Source organism: Manis javanica, chromosome 7 (assembly GCF_040802235.1).
Source record: "Manis javanica isolate MJ-LG chromosome 7, MJ_LKY, whole genome shotgun sequence".
In the NCBI taxonomy this organism is placed as follows: Eukaryota; Metazoa; Chordata; class Mammalia; order Pholidota; family Manidae; genus Manis; species Manis javanica.
Genome location: NC_133162.1, coordinates 39,583,933 through 39,602,058, shown reverse-complemented (window position 1 = coordinate 39,602,058; position 18,126 = coordinate 39,583,933). Strand labels below are relative to the sequence as shown.

Sequence of the window (18,126 nt, the reverse complement as noted above, 5' to 3'; positions counted from 1 at the left end):
TTTGGCTAACCTTGATATTATCTGTGCCTAATTTGATCCATAAATAAGGCTATAAGGAAATCAACTTGAGTGGATAACACATTCCTCATGTGTCCTCCACAAATGTGCATTGTCCCAGTCATCCTTTTGGCTGGAAATAGTGATGGCAATTGTTTTAATTCAACATCATCTCTTTTGGGGAAATGCTCCCCACTCATCACCTCTGGTTTTGATGAGGCTGGCAATCCTAAAATTCTTGCCCCAAAATGTGGAGGTAGGATTATAATCCAAGTGAAGCTAATCAGAATATCTCTATGAATTTAAATACTGGTTTATTCATAGAAGATGTCTAGGAATATAAGATATTTGGAGCCATACGTCAATATAGAGGGATCCCAGAGAGGGGGACCCACTGCTGCAAGCCCTGGAGGGACCTCGTCCCCTCCCTTCCTATGGAAGCTATTCTGCCCCATTTTTCATATAATAAAGTCCCTCCTCCCTCAAACTGTTATCTGGAGCTTAAGGTGGTTAGAGTCAGTTTCTGTTGCTTAGGTCAGAACCGTAAAGATAGACACTGGGTGCAGTCAGCTGGCCATACCAACCAAAAGAAATTCAATGAGGTTTTAATAAGCACTTCTTTCAATGGGCCCAGAATAAAATCATATAATGGCAAAGTTGTAGGGAGCTTAGTCCTCATCTAATGCAATCTTCTTGCTTTTCAGGTAATTTAGTCCCAGTGTGGGAAAGTGACTTGTCCAAGCTGCCATGGGGATTTAATGGTAGATACAGAACAGTTTTATATACTTAGGTCAGAGTAGTATCAACAACAACTAAACTGTAAGATTTACTATTATAAGTTCTGAAATAAATAATACAATAGTATCACTTTAACTACTGTATAGGGAAAGATTCCATTTTTAAGTAGTAGGTATGTAGATCACATATGTGTAGTTGGTAGTGGAAATTATATTCTTCCTAGAACTATGATTTTGCTGTAAAAATTGAGACCCTGGCCTCTAATTGTCATATGGGGATTGAACAAGTCTTGGAACCCCATTTGTCCTTGTGGTAGATGACTTCTAAAATGGATACTCATGATCCCCACATCCTGATATTCACACCCTTGTGTAATCTTCTCCCCTTATGTGCACACAACTGACCTACTTCTAACCAATAGAATATGGTAAGGTGATGTGATATCAATTCTATAATTACATTACAAAAGATTGTGACTTTTTCCTGCTAGCAGACTCCCCGTCAGACTGGTGGATGAAACAAGCCACCACATTGGAGAAGCCATGTGGCAAAGAACTGAGGGTGGCCTCCAGTCAACAGCCAGCAAGGAACTGAGGCCCTCAGTCCAAAAGGCATGAAGACTGGCAACAGCCACTGAGATAGGAAGCCAGTTCTACTTCAATTAAATCTTGACTGCAGCCTTGTGAGAGAACTTCAAGTCAGCAGCCCAGCTAAGCCACATCCAGATTCCTGACCACCCAAAACTGTGAGTTAATGATTCTGTATTCTCTTTAAACCACTAAATTTTGTGGTACTCTACTACCACTAGATAGCAATAGATTGCTAATCTAGTCCTTGATGGAATATAATCTTTTCCCTTCCTGAAAGACTAAAGCTTTCTCCCCATGGCTGTATAAGAAAGTAAGTTGTGCTATGGGTTTTGAACACACCAGGCTAAAGGTCCCTATACAAAGTGGCAGGAAGTACATTATGCCCTTCAGAGTCAACCAGCTATAGAGTAGCTAAGGGTTATGAAATGGGGAATTGGGATATGCAACCTTTGCCCACATGCAAAGGTTACTATACCTTAGAAGAAATTTCTGCAGGAAAGAAAAGAATCAAATGGCACTAGTAGGAGAGGGATATAGTTAGTCTCACTTGTGTTCTTAATTGCACATTTTTATTTAGTTTTAGCCAACTGGCATTTAAACACCATTTTAATTATGTTAGCACTGGGAAAGAAGAGTATTTTGTTTCAGTTTCTTGTTCCAACTTCCTTTCTTAATTGTCTTTTCATTCAAGCCAAAGACTTATGGTGGCAGCCACAGCCCAGTTGAAAAACAATCCATTGTATCAGTGCCTGAGCCTCATAACAGAGCACCTTAATAAGACCAAGTTCTGTACTTCCTGACTACCCAAAATGGATTATGTTCATAGTCCATTATTTGAACGAGGGTATCTGACTTATGGCAAATCTATCTGAAACAGTATTGTAGAACTGTATTTTATCTTTAAGAAATGTATTTTATAAAAGTAAGATATTTACTTCTGTTGCAGGAAGGAATTTAAGCAGAAAAATTTCTCTGTAATGTTTGTTGAATCATATGAGAATGATGAGTGGGAACAGGATAATACATCAACAAAGTAACTTGAAAACCTCAGTTGTATTTTCATTTCAGGAAGAAAGGCTGAGCTAAGGGTGCCCTATGGTATTGCATGAAATACTTTTCTTCTTTTTCCAAGTCATGCACATCACCCAGGAATTCACAAGGGTAGCATCTCTGTTCTCTATTACTTAAATTTGCACAAGCATGCAATCAATTCTTCTTTCCTCTCCTTCCTCTTTAGGGTTTATGAAAAGAGTTGAAATTTACAGTCTTTGAGGATGCCAATCTTTGTTTGGAATCATAGAATCATAGACTGTAAGAACCAGAGGGGACCTCTGAGATTATCTAATTCAATTCTCTCATTTTACAAGTAAGACAATCAAGGCCTTTTAGTGAAAGATCCTGGCTGTGGCTGATGCTTTAAATGACACCTGGAGGCCTGAACCAGAAGAGACCAGGGTCAGGATTCACAAAAAGCAAGGAAATCATGAACACAGAAAAGGAGTTTTAACTTCATTTTGGTTATAATTTTTCTTTCTTGAAAGAAGTTAGATCAAGAATAGAGGGCCAAGGGTAGACAGACTGGTGGCCCAGCCTGGGTACTCAGCCTGGCTTACTCTAACTCTGTTACCTTGGAAATGTCATCTGATTTCTCAATTTCTGCATTGGTAAACATGGAGAAAAACAAGAGGGCCAACTTCTTGGGTTGTGGTGAGGATGACATGAGTAAGTGCATGTAAATCTGTTAACACGGGGCCTGACTCTTAACAAGTGCTCCTGAAATGTTTGTTGTCATTATTATTAGCTCCTATTTAGTATTATACCCTCCCGAATCTGCTGACCTTTGATAGTAGCAAATTATTTTACCTTTTGGGCCTCAGTTGGGGCATCTGTAAATTGAAGGAATTTCAGTATTAAGATTTTCTTGTCTTTGGTCCTGCTCTCCAGCTTTCGTTCGGAAGCTGTCTCCTTAGCCTCAGTGGTGTCTTCTATCAGCCCCCAGCTTGGCTGTCTCTGTGCCACAGGACCAGAAGTGCCAGAGGGTAAAGCTCATGGTTGAACCTTCTTTGCCTCCCCTTGGACCTCATACAGTGTCTTCAACTAGGAAGGCCCCATATTAAATCAGCATTTTGCTATTGAATTTTTATTGCTTCTAGAGAAAAGGCAAGCTCGATGAGTTAATGCAGAAACAGAAGATTCTAGCCTAATAACAGCTGAGGACAATTTTCCTGGAGAGTTTTTGATTAGTACCAATAGTTGAAGGAATAGTGGGCTATCGGTGCACATAATGCAGTGGGAAAGCTGGTAGAAGGCAGATGAAACAAGAATTGAACCAAGACATCAACTGGGGATGAATTGAAAGATCAGTTTTAATGGAGGGGGGTGTCTATACCGGGAGGTTAGGCTAGGTCTAGTGATAGAGAGGCATAAACCAATATTTATTCATTATTTTTAGTTACTTATCCCTGAGGCAAAAGAAGACTTGGTGCTTTAGCTGATTTTTAGAAGTACTTGAATTGTAGTTTTGAGCGTGAAGCTCTTTAGTTAGCGAGCACAGCATGTCCTGAGTGGCCCTCATGTGATTTTTCGCCCCCCTTTCTTGTCATCCTCAGTGCTTCCATGACAGGCAAAGGCTTTGAAAGAAACAAAGCGCGGTGTTTTGCTCACTCAAATGGACTGTTCCCTGTTGTCAGAGCTTAAATTTTAAATCATTCTGGTGCTCAATATGGAATCCAGCAAAGAACCTTTGTCAGAGAAAGGTCAGAGGCATCTATTAACAGAGAGTGACAACTGTACTTCAGAAAACAATTGCCCTCTCCGGTCCCTGCAACCTTCGCAGAAGTCTGTGGTTGGCAAGATATTTAACAGCACCTTGCCGTCCATCTTGGCTCTCAGAAGTGTGGGCTGAGACAGTGCAGTGACATCTGGGAGAATAAAGGATAGAAAGAACATTTTAATCTCTGGCCAGGTCAATCAATTCAATGCCATTTCAGAGAACATTAAATTTTTTTTTTTTTTTTTTTTTTTGGCTAGCGAGACTAAGGTAACTGAATCACAACCATAAGTTTTAGGACTGGGAAGAGTTCTACCCACCCCCCCAGAGACCACGATTCTTTCCCCCTGCAGCCAATATTGTGTTCTATAGGGGCGTCCATCCTCCATCATCCTTTCTGCCTTTGGTCTCAGTTGGTAGAGAAAGCTTTGGTTTCTGGTGACCTCAGGCCAGGTCAACCAACATGCTGCAGTGGCTTCTCAACACTTGGCTGGCATCCTGACACTACCTGACATGCTCTGCCATCATGATGCTTAATTGTACTTATCATAAGTGGATAAATCAGTGCACTTCTCTAGACTTGCAGGGCCAAAATGAGCAAAGCTGAGAGGCTTTTTTTTGTTTTGTAGATGATGGAGAAGTGACAGGCTCACCTTTCCTAAACAATCCATGTGCAGGAGGCAGGCAGTAGCGCAAAATCTTTCACATTGCATGATTATAAGAGTTACGTATCTTGATCTGGCTAAGCAGAATTGCAGAAGCAGAGTGACAAACTGCATCAATAAACTCCCTTCTAAATACGTGTCTGTGTGTCTGTGCACATGTATGTGAGCATGCTCAGGTTTCCGAAGCCCATCACAGCTCTGCATCCAGAGAATCAAGATGACCAAAAGCTGTGTAAGGAGGAGTGACATGTGGCTATTGGCAGCCAGGTCATTTTGCTTAAGTGCCCAAGTCAAGCAATCATCATGAACTCCCAATTACTGCTCCAGCTGCTAGTAGGAGTCAAGTCACTGTCCTAAAGGGAGGGGAGGGCCTCTATATCTCCCTCTTTTCTTAGTTCACTGCTACCATGGACCCCTGAACCAGGACAGCCCCATCCTGAGCAGATTTTATAGAAATCTCTTTCCCCCAGAATGGTGGTGGCTGTGGAGGGAAGGAATCTGCTCAGGAGAGCATGTTGAGACCAAGAAGCTGTGACATCTGATAAAATGATGAGGTCCTCGGGGAAATCCCCATAGGCTTGGCACTAGCTCTGTGATTAGTATTGGCCTCACTGGAGGATGCACATTGCCTTTCTCCAGCCTCTTGGAAGGAATAATATATGATTAGGATATTACTCTGATATTGACATGCTGGCATTTCTGCCTTAACAATTTTTAAAGAAACAAATAGGAGTTTACAGAGCTAGGTACTTAATAATCCTGGAAGACAGCTGAGGGTGGTTGCAGGAATGCATATTACATTTTCCTCCAATCTTTCTCAGGTCATTAATGACACCCCAAGTATGAAGGACAGGGATTGGTACCCTATCTATACTCTGAAAATAATTGCTGGTGAAGTGGATTTTCAATAGCTGGGGGTCAGGAATTTCAAGTCGAAATCTTCCCACCCTTGATTTCCTCCTGAAGATTGGAACTCTTTTTTACTGCTCCAGTGTGGTACACAGAGCTGATCTGTTTCATAGCACTTCAGTGTCAGGGACCATCATTTGACCTGACTTCTCTCCAGATGTGTACAATAGTAAGTCTTGCCAAAAATGGGCTCACCTCTGTTTTATACATTTGAGTTTAGACATAGGCACCACAGGCCGACCTCAGTTTTTAAACCATTTTTTAGAGATGTCATTGTCATGAATAATGCACTCAATCCTAAATGAGTTTGGGCCACTTCAGGTCACTGACATGAATTTGCTTTCATTTCCAGTGTGGAGGGGTGCAGAATGAATAAGACACTGGGTTGAAGTAGAATAGAAAGTTTGCAGCTAGATGCAAAGAGCATTTCTTGTTTACAGTGTTGTGATAGGATAATTTTTAATTTGACTTTTTAAATAAATGAACTTCTTCATGTTTATAAAGTTTAGAGTCTTACTTTTTACATGCTATTATCATGTATTTGCTTTTGTTAGGCATGAACACTGACCATAAAAAAAATCTTGCAAGAAGACCCACGTAATACAAACAATATAAAGTAAACCAGCAGTGCCATCTATTAGCTCTCTACAGTCCACGCATGGTAGAGTTGTTTTGGGAGGACCCTGTCTGAGGGGTTACAAGTTCATGTTTCAAAGGAAGAAAAGAAGATCCTAAAATTCCTGAGAGCTATCCATTCATGGGACTGAGGAGTTTGGAGGTAGCATGGGTGGGGAAAAAATGGGTTGCTCAGAAGAATGTATATGACCTGGCTTCACAGGAGAAAGAAACTAGACAAGCTTGAGCTGATGAATCGCCTCAGGGCTGGAATTCTGAACTGGAGAGATGAGAAGAAGGGAAAGCATTGTCTGCACACACACAGAGTTAAGGGCTGAACTGTGTCCCACTCAAACCCCTGTGTTGAAGCCCTAATCCCCAGTACCTGAGAATGTGACTGTATTTGGAGATAGGGCCTTTACCAAGGTAATTAAGGTTAAACAAGGTCTTAGGCTGGGTACCAACCCAGTACAACTGGTTTCCTTACAGGACAAGGAGATTAGGACATAGACACACACAGAGAAAAGGCTGCATGAAAATACAGGGAGAAGATGGCCTCAGAAGAAAAATGTCTGCCAGCACCTTGATCTTGGACATGTAGTTTCCAGGGATGTATGAAAATTAATTTCTGTTGTTTAAGTTACTCAGACTGTGGTATCTGCTATGGTAGTCCTAGCAAACTAATAACACATGTGCATATACACTGTCACTTCTTAAAATTTTAAATGAAAGCAGATCAGAGTATAAAGTTTTACAGTTTACTTTTGCTTTTCATATTTCTTATTATGAAAATTTAGAAAGAATTCCAAAAAGTGGAAAGGATAATATAATGAACATGTACCTACTATAAATATTTAATAAATTTCACCTTTTAGCTGTTTTTACTTTAAATCTTTTTTAAGGAAATAAGACATTCTCGTCACAATTGAAACTCCCTTGGTACCCCACCCAAATCCTAGTCTCTCTCCTTCCCAACCTACAGATAACATTATCAGAATGTTTTGTGTATCTGTCCCATGTATATTTTTGAAATTTTAATGCATATATTTTATGTGTTGTAACATTTTACATTAATGGCATCCCATTGTATAGATAAGTCTGCAAACGGTCTTTTAACTAAGCACTTTCACAATTTATCCATACTGACACATTTGGTTGTGGTTGATTCATTTCATCTGCTGTATAATGTCCCACTGTGGAGTTACACCAGATTTATTCTTATTTACTGATGGATTTTAGGACATGTTTAATTTGTTATTACAAACAATGCTTCAATAGGTATTCTTGAACACGTCTGGCTTGCACACATATGTGAGAGTTTATTGGTGAGTACACTTACAAGTGAACTGCCAAAATACTTTTCAAAGTTATTAACCTAATTTGGTCCCCATTAGCAGTGTACGTGAGTCATTTATTTCTTTGTTTCTTGCCAACACTTCATTTCGTCAAACTTCCAATTCTGATGATTGTGAAATATCTCAATTCTAATTTTGCATTTTCCTAATTATTTGTAAAGTTGCCTATCTTTTTATAGGAATTGGTCACCCTGTTTCATCCTCTTTAAATTGCCATTGTCACCTCAATCAGGTTGAGTAGCTTTTTCTTACTGGCATGTAGGAGTACACTGTATATTCTGAATGCGGTAATATTGTCAATTATATATGTTACAAGTATCTTCTTCCTGTTTGTGGTTTGTCTTTTCACTTTTTTAAAGAGGAAGGTTAAACATAAGATACTAATGTAGTAAAATGTATCAATCTTTTTCTTTATGATCTGTGCTTTATGTGTCTTATTTAGGAAATCCTTTTACAATCTTGTAAAAATATTTTTCTATACTTTTACCTAAAATTTTTGAAGTTTTCATTTTCATACCTTTAATCTTCTGGGGAAAAAATATAAAGTGTGAGGTAAGGACCTGATTCTATTTGTTTCCATGTAACTAACCAGTTACCTCAACCTCATATACTTGGTAGTCAGTCCTTTCCCCACTGTTCTGTATTGGTGCACCTGCCACACACCAACTTCCTATGTTTATTTGTGGTTCTACTACTGGGCTATTCTGACCAATGGTTAATTTTTCTGTCTGTGCACAAATGCTACAGTGTCTTCACAGTTATCATTTTAATAAGACTTATTACTCTACGGGCACATTCCCCCTCATTTTATTTTCAAAATTGGCTTATTTTTGTTATACTTTTTATCTTCTCATATGAATTTTAGAACCACCTTGTTAAGATCCATGAAAGATCCCTGTTGCAATTTTGCATTATTTCAGATGGGGTGACAGGCTGAGGGAGGAAGGGAGACCATGCACAGGTGCTGTAAGCTCCCGATTTGTTTATGCAAAATACAGAAACTTAACAGAAGTCAAAGGGCTATCAGCATTTCATCAAAGTAACTCTCAGTAACCCAATGACTGAGGAAGAGTGAGATCGTCGGTAATGCCAAATCTGAAAAATATTAAAATCTTGTTTCACTGCAGTTCCTTTATAATTGAAAATGTTATCATGCCCCCTGAAAACTCAGTGCTTCCATCCAAGGCAGTGTTTGTGGACCGGGGTCTGCCTTGGGATTTGAAAGCAGGCTTACAGCAAGCATCCTTGATCATTTTATTTGCGACGTGCTTTCCAGCAGTAATAGAAGTTGTTTCACCCCACACATTTTAATTGAAATTGCATGCAATTTGTTCATTAATTTAGAGAAAATGAAAAATTGCCTGTATTGAAACTTCTCATAAATAAACCCAGTATATCTCTCCATTTATTTAGGTATTTTCATGTCCATTAATAAAATTTATATTTCTTTTATCCATCATGTCCTAAACATTTGTTGCTGTTGGGAATGTTTTTTTTTATTGTATTTTTTTAAGTTGTATATTTTTTAAAGTGTATTTTTGAATTGGTTATTGCCAGCATGTAGAAATACTGCTAATTTTTAAAATTGATCTTCTATATGACAATCGTACAATTTCCAATACTTTGTAGGTCTTCTTAAATTCTTTAATCCATAAAATAATATTCTCATAACAGTTTTCCCCTTCTTCCCAACACTTATATTTTGTTTCTTTTTCTTCTCTTATTGTGTTGATTAGGAAGCCAATAAAATGTGAAAGAGAAGCAGTGATAGCAGGAATCCTAAATTTGCTTCTAACTTGAAAGGTTTCTAAAATTTCATCACTAAGTAAGTTGTTTTCAGAATATTTTTGATAAATAATATGTTATCAAATTAAGGAAGGATTCCTTCATTTTGCATTTTGTAATAACTTTCCCCTTTTTAAAATCCGGAATGAGTGTTAAATTTTATTAAATTCCGTTTCTGTGTTTATTAAAATGACCATATCACCTTCTCCACTCTTTTACTCTCATGATTTACAGAGAAATGTCCTAATATGGAATTATCCTTGCCTGGCTTAATATACATTAAAATTGAGATTTCTTGATACATGTATTGATTTCATTTAATAAGTATATGGCATTATATATTATATATTTAATACCTAAATGTAATATTTCAATGGTAATATGACAGAATACATAGCATTTTCTTTATAAAGATCTGTGCTTGTATAGTTTTTATAAGCAAATAAGATATATAAGTAAATAAGTTAACCATATACATCACATGTACTGATTTTCTTTTTTTTCTATTAAAGTATCATTGATATATAATCTTATGATAGTTTCACATGAACTGATTTTCTATATAAACATGTATTCACACTTGTTTTTAAAAAAAGCATGTCAGTCTTTTGTGTTTACTATTACTTCTTTGTTTTTTATTTTCTGCTTCTAACTTCCTTTTATTCATTTCACTTACTTTGATGTAAGCTCAAAATTTGTTTTGTCTTTCTCAGATAGTTGCAGGACTACCTCTTTTATTTTCCATGTCTTTTTGTTTTAAAATATCTTTATATAAGGATATAAGTTTACCTCTGAGTAATACTTTAACTTCATCTCACAAGCCTTTCTTTGCAATATTCCTCCTGAGATTCTGAATAAGTCATACATTTCTTTGTGGTTTCTTCTCTGATTCAAATGTTGAAGTCAGGAATGTTCATTTCCAAACTTATGTTTGTCTATTATTTTACTGAGGTTAGGATAGTTAGTCTGCATCATATAGATACATTTTAAGGGTGTTGAATTTTTCTTTTTGTGTTTAAGAGTTCTATTATATCAAACTGAGTGACAGGAGGTGGGTAGATGAATCTGTTATGGATAGTTAAAGCATGATAATTTGCTTCCATATTCAGGAGATAGATATAAAAATAATTTAAAATTGTATTTCCATTCTAAAATGCATGATTATAATATTTAAATTTATAATTTTCATTGAGGAAAGAAGGATAAACAGAAAATAGGGAACAGTGTAAATAAGATGCAAGAAAAAGAGATGGAAAAAAATGGCAAGGCAAGATGGTAAACAGAGATACATACCTCAGGAGTCAAGGTAAGTACAGATAAACTAAATGTACTTATTTTAAGAGTGACTATTTGAATAACAAAAGAACACTTAATTATAAGCGAATGCCATAAAAATGATGCAGTGGATTTAAATACAACTATTTGGGGAAAAAGAGTAATCAGGAAAATATCACCAAAAGAAAACTAGTATGTATTTGACAATATCAATAGGATGTAAGTTAATATAAAAGATGATTACAAAAATAATGACTACAGATAGAAGCAGCAATTAATCAAGATTATATAAAAATCATGAACTCATGTGCATCCAACTATGACAACATATACATATGCAAACAATCATAGTGGAAGATTTCACACAGCTTGCTCAGAAATTATCAAATAAAGGAGATAAAAAGTATAAGGTATCATGAACATTTTCTTATGTCATTTAGATCTTTAATCTCATTTTAAATGTCTTTATAGTTTTACTTGAATAGGTTCCGAATGAAATTAAATGACCCTTTTGCTTCGTCACTTAGCATGTTGCCAGTTTTTTGCTTTTGCAGAGCATTGTGATAGATACACATCTTGCACTACTATGTTTTAGATTCCTGTAGACTTGAATTTCAAGGTGGTATCATTTTATTTTAGACTGAAGAACATCCATTAGCATTCAGAGTGCAGGTCTGCTGTGAACAAATTTTTCAGGTTTTGTTTGTCCAAAAATTTTACCCTCACTTTTTTTTTTAATTTTTAATTTTGGTGTCATTAATCTACAATTACATGAAGAACATTATGTTTACTAGGCTCCCCCCTTCACCAAGTCCCCCCCACATACCCCTTCAGTCACTGTCCATCTGCGTAGTAAGATGCTGTAAAATCACTACTTGTCTTCTCTGTGTTGCACAGCCCTCCCCGTGCCCTTAAAGGATATTTTCACTGGATATACACTTGTTGATTTCAGCACTTTAAAGATGACATTCTATTGTTTTTTGGTCTTCATTTTTTCTAAGAAGTCAATATTAATTTACGTTATTATTTCACTATATGTAAAACTATAAAGTATGTTTTCCTTTTTGTGCTTTCCAACTTTGCCTTGAAATTTTACTATATGTGCTTAGTGTGGTGTGTGTGTGTGGTATGTATATTTATCCTGCTTGAGGTTGTCTGTATTTCTTGAATCTCATAAAAATAGAAGTTTTTAAAATCAAATGTGGGAAATAGTAGCTGTTATTCCATCAGAATATTTTTTGCCTCATCTTCACTCTTTCCCCCTTTTGAAACTCCTGTTACACATATTTGAGGCTGTTTAATATTGCTCAAAAGGGCCCAGATGCACTATCACTTCTCCTCAACTTTTGTCCCTCTGTTTCTTAACTTTGGATAGTTCCTATCCATCTATCTGCTTTGCCTCTTCCTTCTGTTATCTCCAATTTGCTGTTAAGCGCATATGTTTTTTTTTCCGTTGTAGTCCTGTGCTCCCTGTTGTCCAATGCTTTATAAACTTTCGTGTTTTTTATACCTGTTATTAATGGGAAGGCTTATTCACTACTAGCTTCTCCATCATAGCTAAAAGCTAAAATTGTATTTTTTTTAATTCTAGAAATTTTATTTGAAATGTTTATAAATTCTGGTTCTCTCAGAAAATTGTCCATCTTTTAATTTATTGTGTCCGTCTTCCTCTCTCCTGTCTTGAGCAAAGCAATCATATTTATTTTAAAGCCTTTGTCAGCCAACTTATAATGGGTTTGTTTCTATTTTCTGTAATTTTTTGTTCCAGAGTGCTGTCTTTTAGTGTGATAGTAGTTTTTTAAATTGAGGTATAACAGATAGAAAAAAATTGGAAAATCTTAAGTTTATATTTGATGACTTATTACATATGTATCATGACTATGTAGCAACTACCTAGATCAAGATACAGAATATTTCAGAATCCTGGAGAGCTTGTTTATGCTTCCTCTCAGTCATTTGTCCCCAAGAGGTGACCATTATTCTGATTTTCTGTCTCTATAGGTCAGTTTTTAAACTTCATATAAATGAAGTAACATTTCATGTACATTTTTGCGTCTAACATCCTTCACTTTATGATGTCTTCAGATTCATCCTTGTTGTCCTATGTATTAGCAGTATGTGTTTTTCCCATTGTGTGTATTTTTCTATAGTCTGAATGTACCACATATTATTTACTATTCTATTCTTGAAGAAAACAGAGGTGGCTTCCACCTGGGGGTATTTAAATACAGTTGCTATGATTATTCTTGCATGTGACTTTTGATACAAATCAGCTCTCGTTTTTCTTGGGTGTATGTCAAAGAGTAGAATTATTGGGGTTGTAATGTACATGGATCTTCAGCTTTAGAAGATATTTACAAATAATTTGCCAAATATTTTGTTCTCATCTCTGTAGGACCTGCCTTTTGGACATTTTCAAATAATCTCATCCTGTGCAAGTACAGCCCAATGCTCAGTCACAAACCTTCAAGGAATCTCCAGACATAAGTATTCCAGTTTTTCTATATCCTCTCCAACACCTGATATTATCATTTCTTTTAATTTTAATTGTTCTCATAGGTATATAGTAGTGTCTCATAATAGTTTATTTTGCATCTCTCTGATGACTGATGATATCAAACACCTTTTTATATGCTCATTGGTTCTAGCAATTTACTTATGTTATAAATATATAGCAACAAATGCAGATATGCAAGCTGATACTAACTTCTTCTGAAGAAAGTTCCTCTCCCCTCACAGCACAGGTAAAGTAGAATTTAAAGTGATCATTTCTCTTGTGGGTCTTTTTTTGGCTCCTCTGACTATAATTCTCTGATATGAGATGTGTACACCTTTGTCAGGGCCTTTCTCCAGCCTTAGTTTACTGGAGAATCACTCCTCACAGACCTCTCTGTTAAAATCCTATTACCCCTCGAGGGGTGACTTAAAGGTAGAATTTTTATGTAGCCCCAGGCTGTTTTTCTCTTTTATGCCTGCCTATGTTCCATAGGAAACACTCAGTGCTCTGTTTTGGTGGGTGCGCTGCATTTTTTCAAATGCAGACTTCCACTGCCCCTCAGGTCTGCTGCTTAGGCCAGCAGCTGAGGCCCGTGGCTCTGGGGTTCCTCCGACATGAGTCCAAGAGTGGTCAAACCCCAGGGGACGTATCCCATGCCTGAGTGGTTTCCCAAAAAACAAAAGGTGAGGATGTAGGTATTTCCTCTCCTTTCCCTTGGGAAGGACTCATAGTCCAGCTTCACTAAAGAAATCCTCATCTGATATTCTACTTTTGACATTTTTTTGCTCTCAAAGTGGTTGAAGGGTTTCAGGAGTCATGCTCTGAAAGTCTGCATTTTGGTGTGTCAATTTTCTCTGAAGTTTTATTTCTGTCATATTGTGGTAGGCTGAATAATGGTCCTGGAAATATGTCCCTGTCCCTAGAATTTTAAAATCTTTTATCTTATGTAATAAAGGAGACTTTACCAATGTGGTTAAGGATCATGAGATCAAGAGATCACCCTGGATTATCCAGGTGGGCCCAATATAAGCACTGGAGCCCTTATAACGGAAGGCAGGAGGGTCAGAATCAATAATAGGAGATATGATGACAGAAACAAAAGGTTGGAGTGGCATGTAGACGGGGCCATGAGCCAAGGAATGCAGGTGAGCTCTATAAACTGAGAAAGGCAAGGAAACAATCTCCTCTGGGGCCTCTGAAAGGAATCAGCCCTGCCCACACCTTGGCTTTTAACCCAGTGAAACTAATTATGGATTTCTGATCCCCAGAACTGTAAGGCAACAAATTGTGTGGTATTAAACCACAACGTTTATGGCAAGTTATTACTGTAGTAACAGGGGTCTAATACAGGTATCCTGCTGCATCAGGCAAAATGTCAAGCTTTATATCTTGTTACCCAGACCCAAAATTCCCTTTGAAAACTGGGTTATTTGAATGGTTGGATTAATAGTACACATGGCTTCTAATTACAGGACAGACTTGAAGTACTTAGAAGGGCTCTCAAATTTTATTTCCCCATGGGTGGCCAGTAACAATGCACGAAGACTGAGCATCACTTTTCTGTTATACCTGGTTACAAATAACAGCCTCCCATTTGTATTAGCCAAATGACTCTGGAGAAGATACTTCAACTATTTTTATTTCTGTATCTACAAAAGGAGATATCATCATCTACTTTTCCGGATTGGTCTGAGGATTAAGTGAACTTATTTAAAGTTTGGAAACCTTTTAGTTTGTAGTAGCTGATTTAAAAAGTATAGCCACTAAACAATATTAAATAGATGATGAAATTGAGACATGAAATTCATGCTGAAGTTAATTTGGAAGTGTTTATTGAGTACTTAATGCTCAGGACAATCTTAGGTGCTGTGGTGGGTTTAAAAATATTTACCCTTGAGGTGGTTACAAGGGAGGTACCTTAACGCTTCCTTGGAGAAGTAATGGGACAAGCAGTTTTACCTCACTTAGGTGAGAGATCTCCATGATTCCAGAAGACAGAGTGTCCTGGTGGAGAGTAGTTAGTTTTGAAATGTCAGTTTCCTCTTGTAGAGAAATAAAGGTTCCTATGGCCAGGATTCTCACATGATGCTCGTCATCTTGCTCCCTACACACGTGTGGGCAATACATCATTATTGACTCTATATAAAGAGCTCTGCCCAGTGCTCTGGGCTGCAGAAGAGCAGAGGCTGGAGTGCTTGCAGTGCCCAGGACAGAGACTGAGATGGCTGCGGGGGCAGAGAGGCACAGAGGCAGAGACCAGCTTGCTGCATGCAGACTTGCTCTGAAGTGGATGGAATTCTAGCGCTTGACCTGTGAGGATAAAATGAGAGTTCCTGTGGCCAGGATTCTCACCTGGCCCTGGTTGACTAGCTCACTGCTCACCTGCGGGCAATACATGGCTATTGACTCTATATAAAGAGCTCCACCCGGGCATGACACAGTGGCAGAGCTGTAAGGTTGCAGGAGAGCAGAGCAAAGGCTGGAGTGGTGGCAGCACCGAGGACAGAGGCCCAGGGGACAGCTGTGCGGAACAACTGTGCAGAGGCCCAGAGGACAGCTGTGCAGGATGACTGTGCAGAGAGGCCCGGAGGACAGCTGTACAGAGGGGCCCAGAGGCAGAGACTGGTTTGCTGTATGCAGACTTGTTCTGAGTGAATGGGATTCTAGTGACTGACTTGCCACCTGGAAATAAAGCTGGGTATAACCCTTTCACCCCAAGAATGTTTTGCTCTCAATTTCCTTGGTCACATTGAATCCCGGGGTTGAAACCCATTGGCAAGACAACCTGCCACCCAGGAATAAGGTTGGATATAAACCCTTTCACCCCAAGAATGTTCCTCTGTCACTGTTTGGTCTCACTGAATCAAGAGTAAACTTTCCCAGGGCTAAAACCCATTGGCAAGACACCTTTTCTTATAAATAGAGAAAGTGTTTGCAGCATATAAAATATATTTAGTAGTGCTATATAGTAGTATATTTAAAACATTTTATGTAACTTTGATACTTCATAGATAGTTTGACTGGATATAAAATTCTTGGTTCACACTCTATTTTACTGAATTCTTTGGAAATACTGCTCTAATTTGCCTGCTTTTTATGTTATATTTGAGAGGCATGATGCCATTCTAATTATTTTACTATCATAAACTGTTTCAACTTTTATGCCAGGAGATGAGATTTTTTCTTGCCTCTGAAGTCTATTAGTTTGCTGGGATGTATTTTGGAATTGAAGTTTCCAGGTTCATTTTCTCAGGTACTTAATGTGAACTTTCATAGGTGGATTCAGGGTTTTTTATTTTTTTCTGAAAGTGATCTTGGATTATAATTTTAAATATTATTTATATTACCTTGTTTTTGTTTTTGCCTTCTCAGACCCCACTTGTATATACAGTGTTCCTTCTTTTTCTAGCTTTCATTTCTACCACTTGCCTCTGCTTTTTTACTTTGTTTCTTACATCATTTTTGTTTTCTTGGTTGGTTTCTGAATATTTCCAGTGTTCCTTATTAATTTTCACTTGCTGCCATTCCTTTAGACATCTTGTGATTTAGTGTTCATTTCTAAGATGATATTTTTCTTCCACTTCTTTTCTGAATTCAACCAACCTTTTTATTTCTTCTTGTTTTTGTTCATTCTGTACTTAGTTATTGAATTTCTGATTAGTGCACTTTTTTGCATTCCCAAATGCTTACATAAAGCTATTTAAATAATATGGAGCATTGCTTAGAATTTTTCTGTTGTGTAACTCCTTATTTTCTGGTAGGTATGGGCAGTTTCATGACCTGAGGTGAAGAATTTTTGTTTTATAATTTTTGTACTAAATCCCTATAGACTTGGGTGTTTTTTCTTCTGTTCATCTTCTAGACTTGGGATTATCTGCAAGATTCTTAGTTCAGTGTCATGCTCTTTTCTTAGTAAAGCCCCATTTCTTTTGTGGATGTTTATTTAAGAGGTTTTCTTTGTATGCACACTGACTTTTGGTTTTAGTTTTGTCTTTCAGGATCATAAGTTTTCTCTTTTTGTTTCTATTCCTTTTGACCCCCCAACTGCCAAAGAGAACTTTTCCTTCCTTTTTGCCTGGATGTCCTCCAGAAGCTACACCTTTCAAAGTCGGCCTCTTTGAACTACGCATATTTTAAACTCCTCTCCTCTGGTCAGGGCTCTCCTCTACCAGGAAACATTCTCAATGTTTTCACATTTAGAGTGGGCTTCCCATTTTGGTGGAACTTCTAGAGCAATATTGAGCCAGCTGACAGCTCTGGCTATCAGTGTTTTTAGACTCTGCTGACGTCAAGGCTTGTGGTGGACATGTGAAAGACTATTCATTAGCATTTCATGTCTTCCTTTTAAAATTGCAATTGCTTTGAAGTTTGGGCATTCTCTCTCTTCCATTTATGCTGAGGGTGTGGTTTTGGAATAAAAAATAGAGACAGAGACACAGAGAGAAGGTGGAGGAAGAAGAGGAGGAGAGAAGGTGAAAAGAAGAGGATTTACATATGTACATAGGGAGACACAGGCCTAAGCAGCAGCCCTTGTCTTGGCTCCCTGGAGGCCTTAGGTATGTTTTTAATAATTCAATTATTAAAAAACAAAAACGGTTTTTTTGCCAGAAAAAACCTAGGCTTGCCTTTGGCTGACTGCATTTGGGCTATTTCCTAATGACTCTCTCCATCATATGCCTAGAAAAGCCATTTTAAAAGTACATCTTCATTATGTGCACATATATTCTTAAATTTGAATGCCGTGTAGCCTCTTAAAATCACTTCAAAACGTGTGTTTATGAATTTATATACATGTGCATATGCATGTTTATCCATGTTTTGTGTGTGTGTAACATTTTGCTTCTCCCTACTTTGGCTACCCACTCCCCGTGTTATGCCCTTTAACTTGTAAACATCAATCTGTTAGCAGTGGAATGTGTTGTGTTTCCCC

The 18,126-nt window shown here is 37.6% G+C and overlaps 1 long non-coding RNA gene across 2 annotated transcripts; it reads left to right on the top strand.

The window, feature by feature from the left end:
* Window positions 1-1,215: 1,215 nt before the first annotated feature.
* On the top strand, window positions 1,216-16,628 carry LOC108402087 (uncharacterized). Of its 2 annotated transcripts, XR_012133157.1 has the most exons (5): window positions 1,216-1,480; window positions 9,376-9,464; window positions 10,618-10,730; window positions 13,095-13,186; window positions 14,669-16,628. It is a non-coding gene; the product is annotated as an uncharacterized lncRNA (long non-coding RNA). The 2 variants fall into 2 exon arrangements; XR_012133156.1 differs by lacking the exon at window positions 14,669-16,628 and having other exon boundaries at window positions 10,623-10,730; window positions 13,095-13,173.
* Window positions 16,629-18,126: the final 1,498 nt, after the last annotated feature.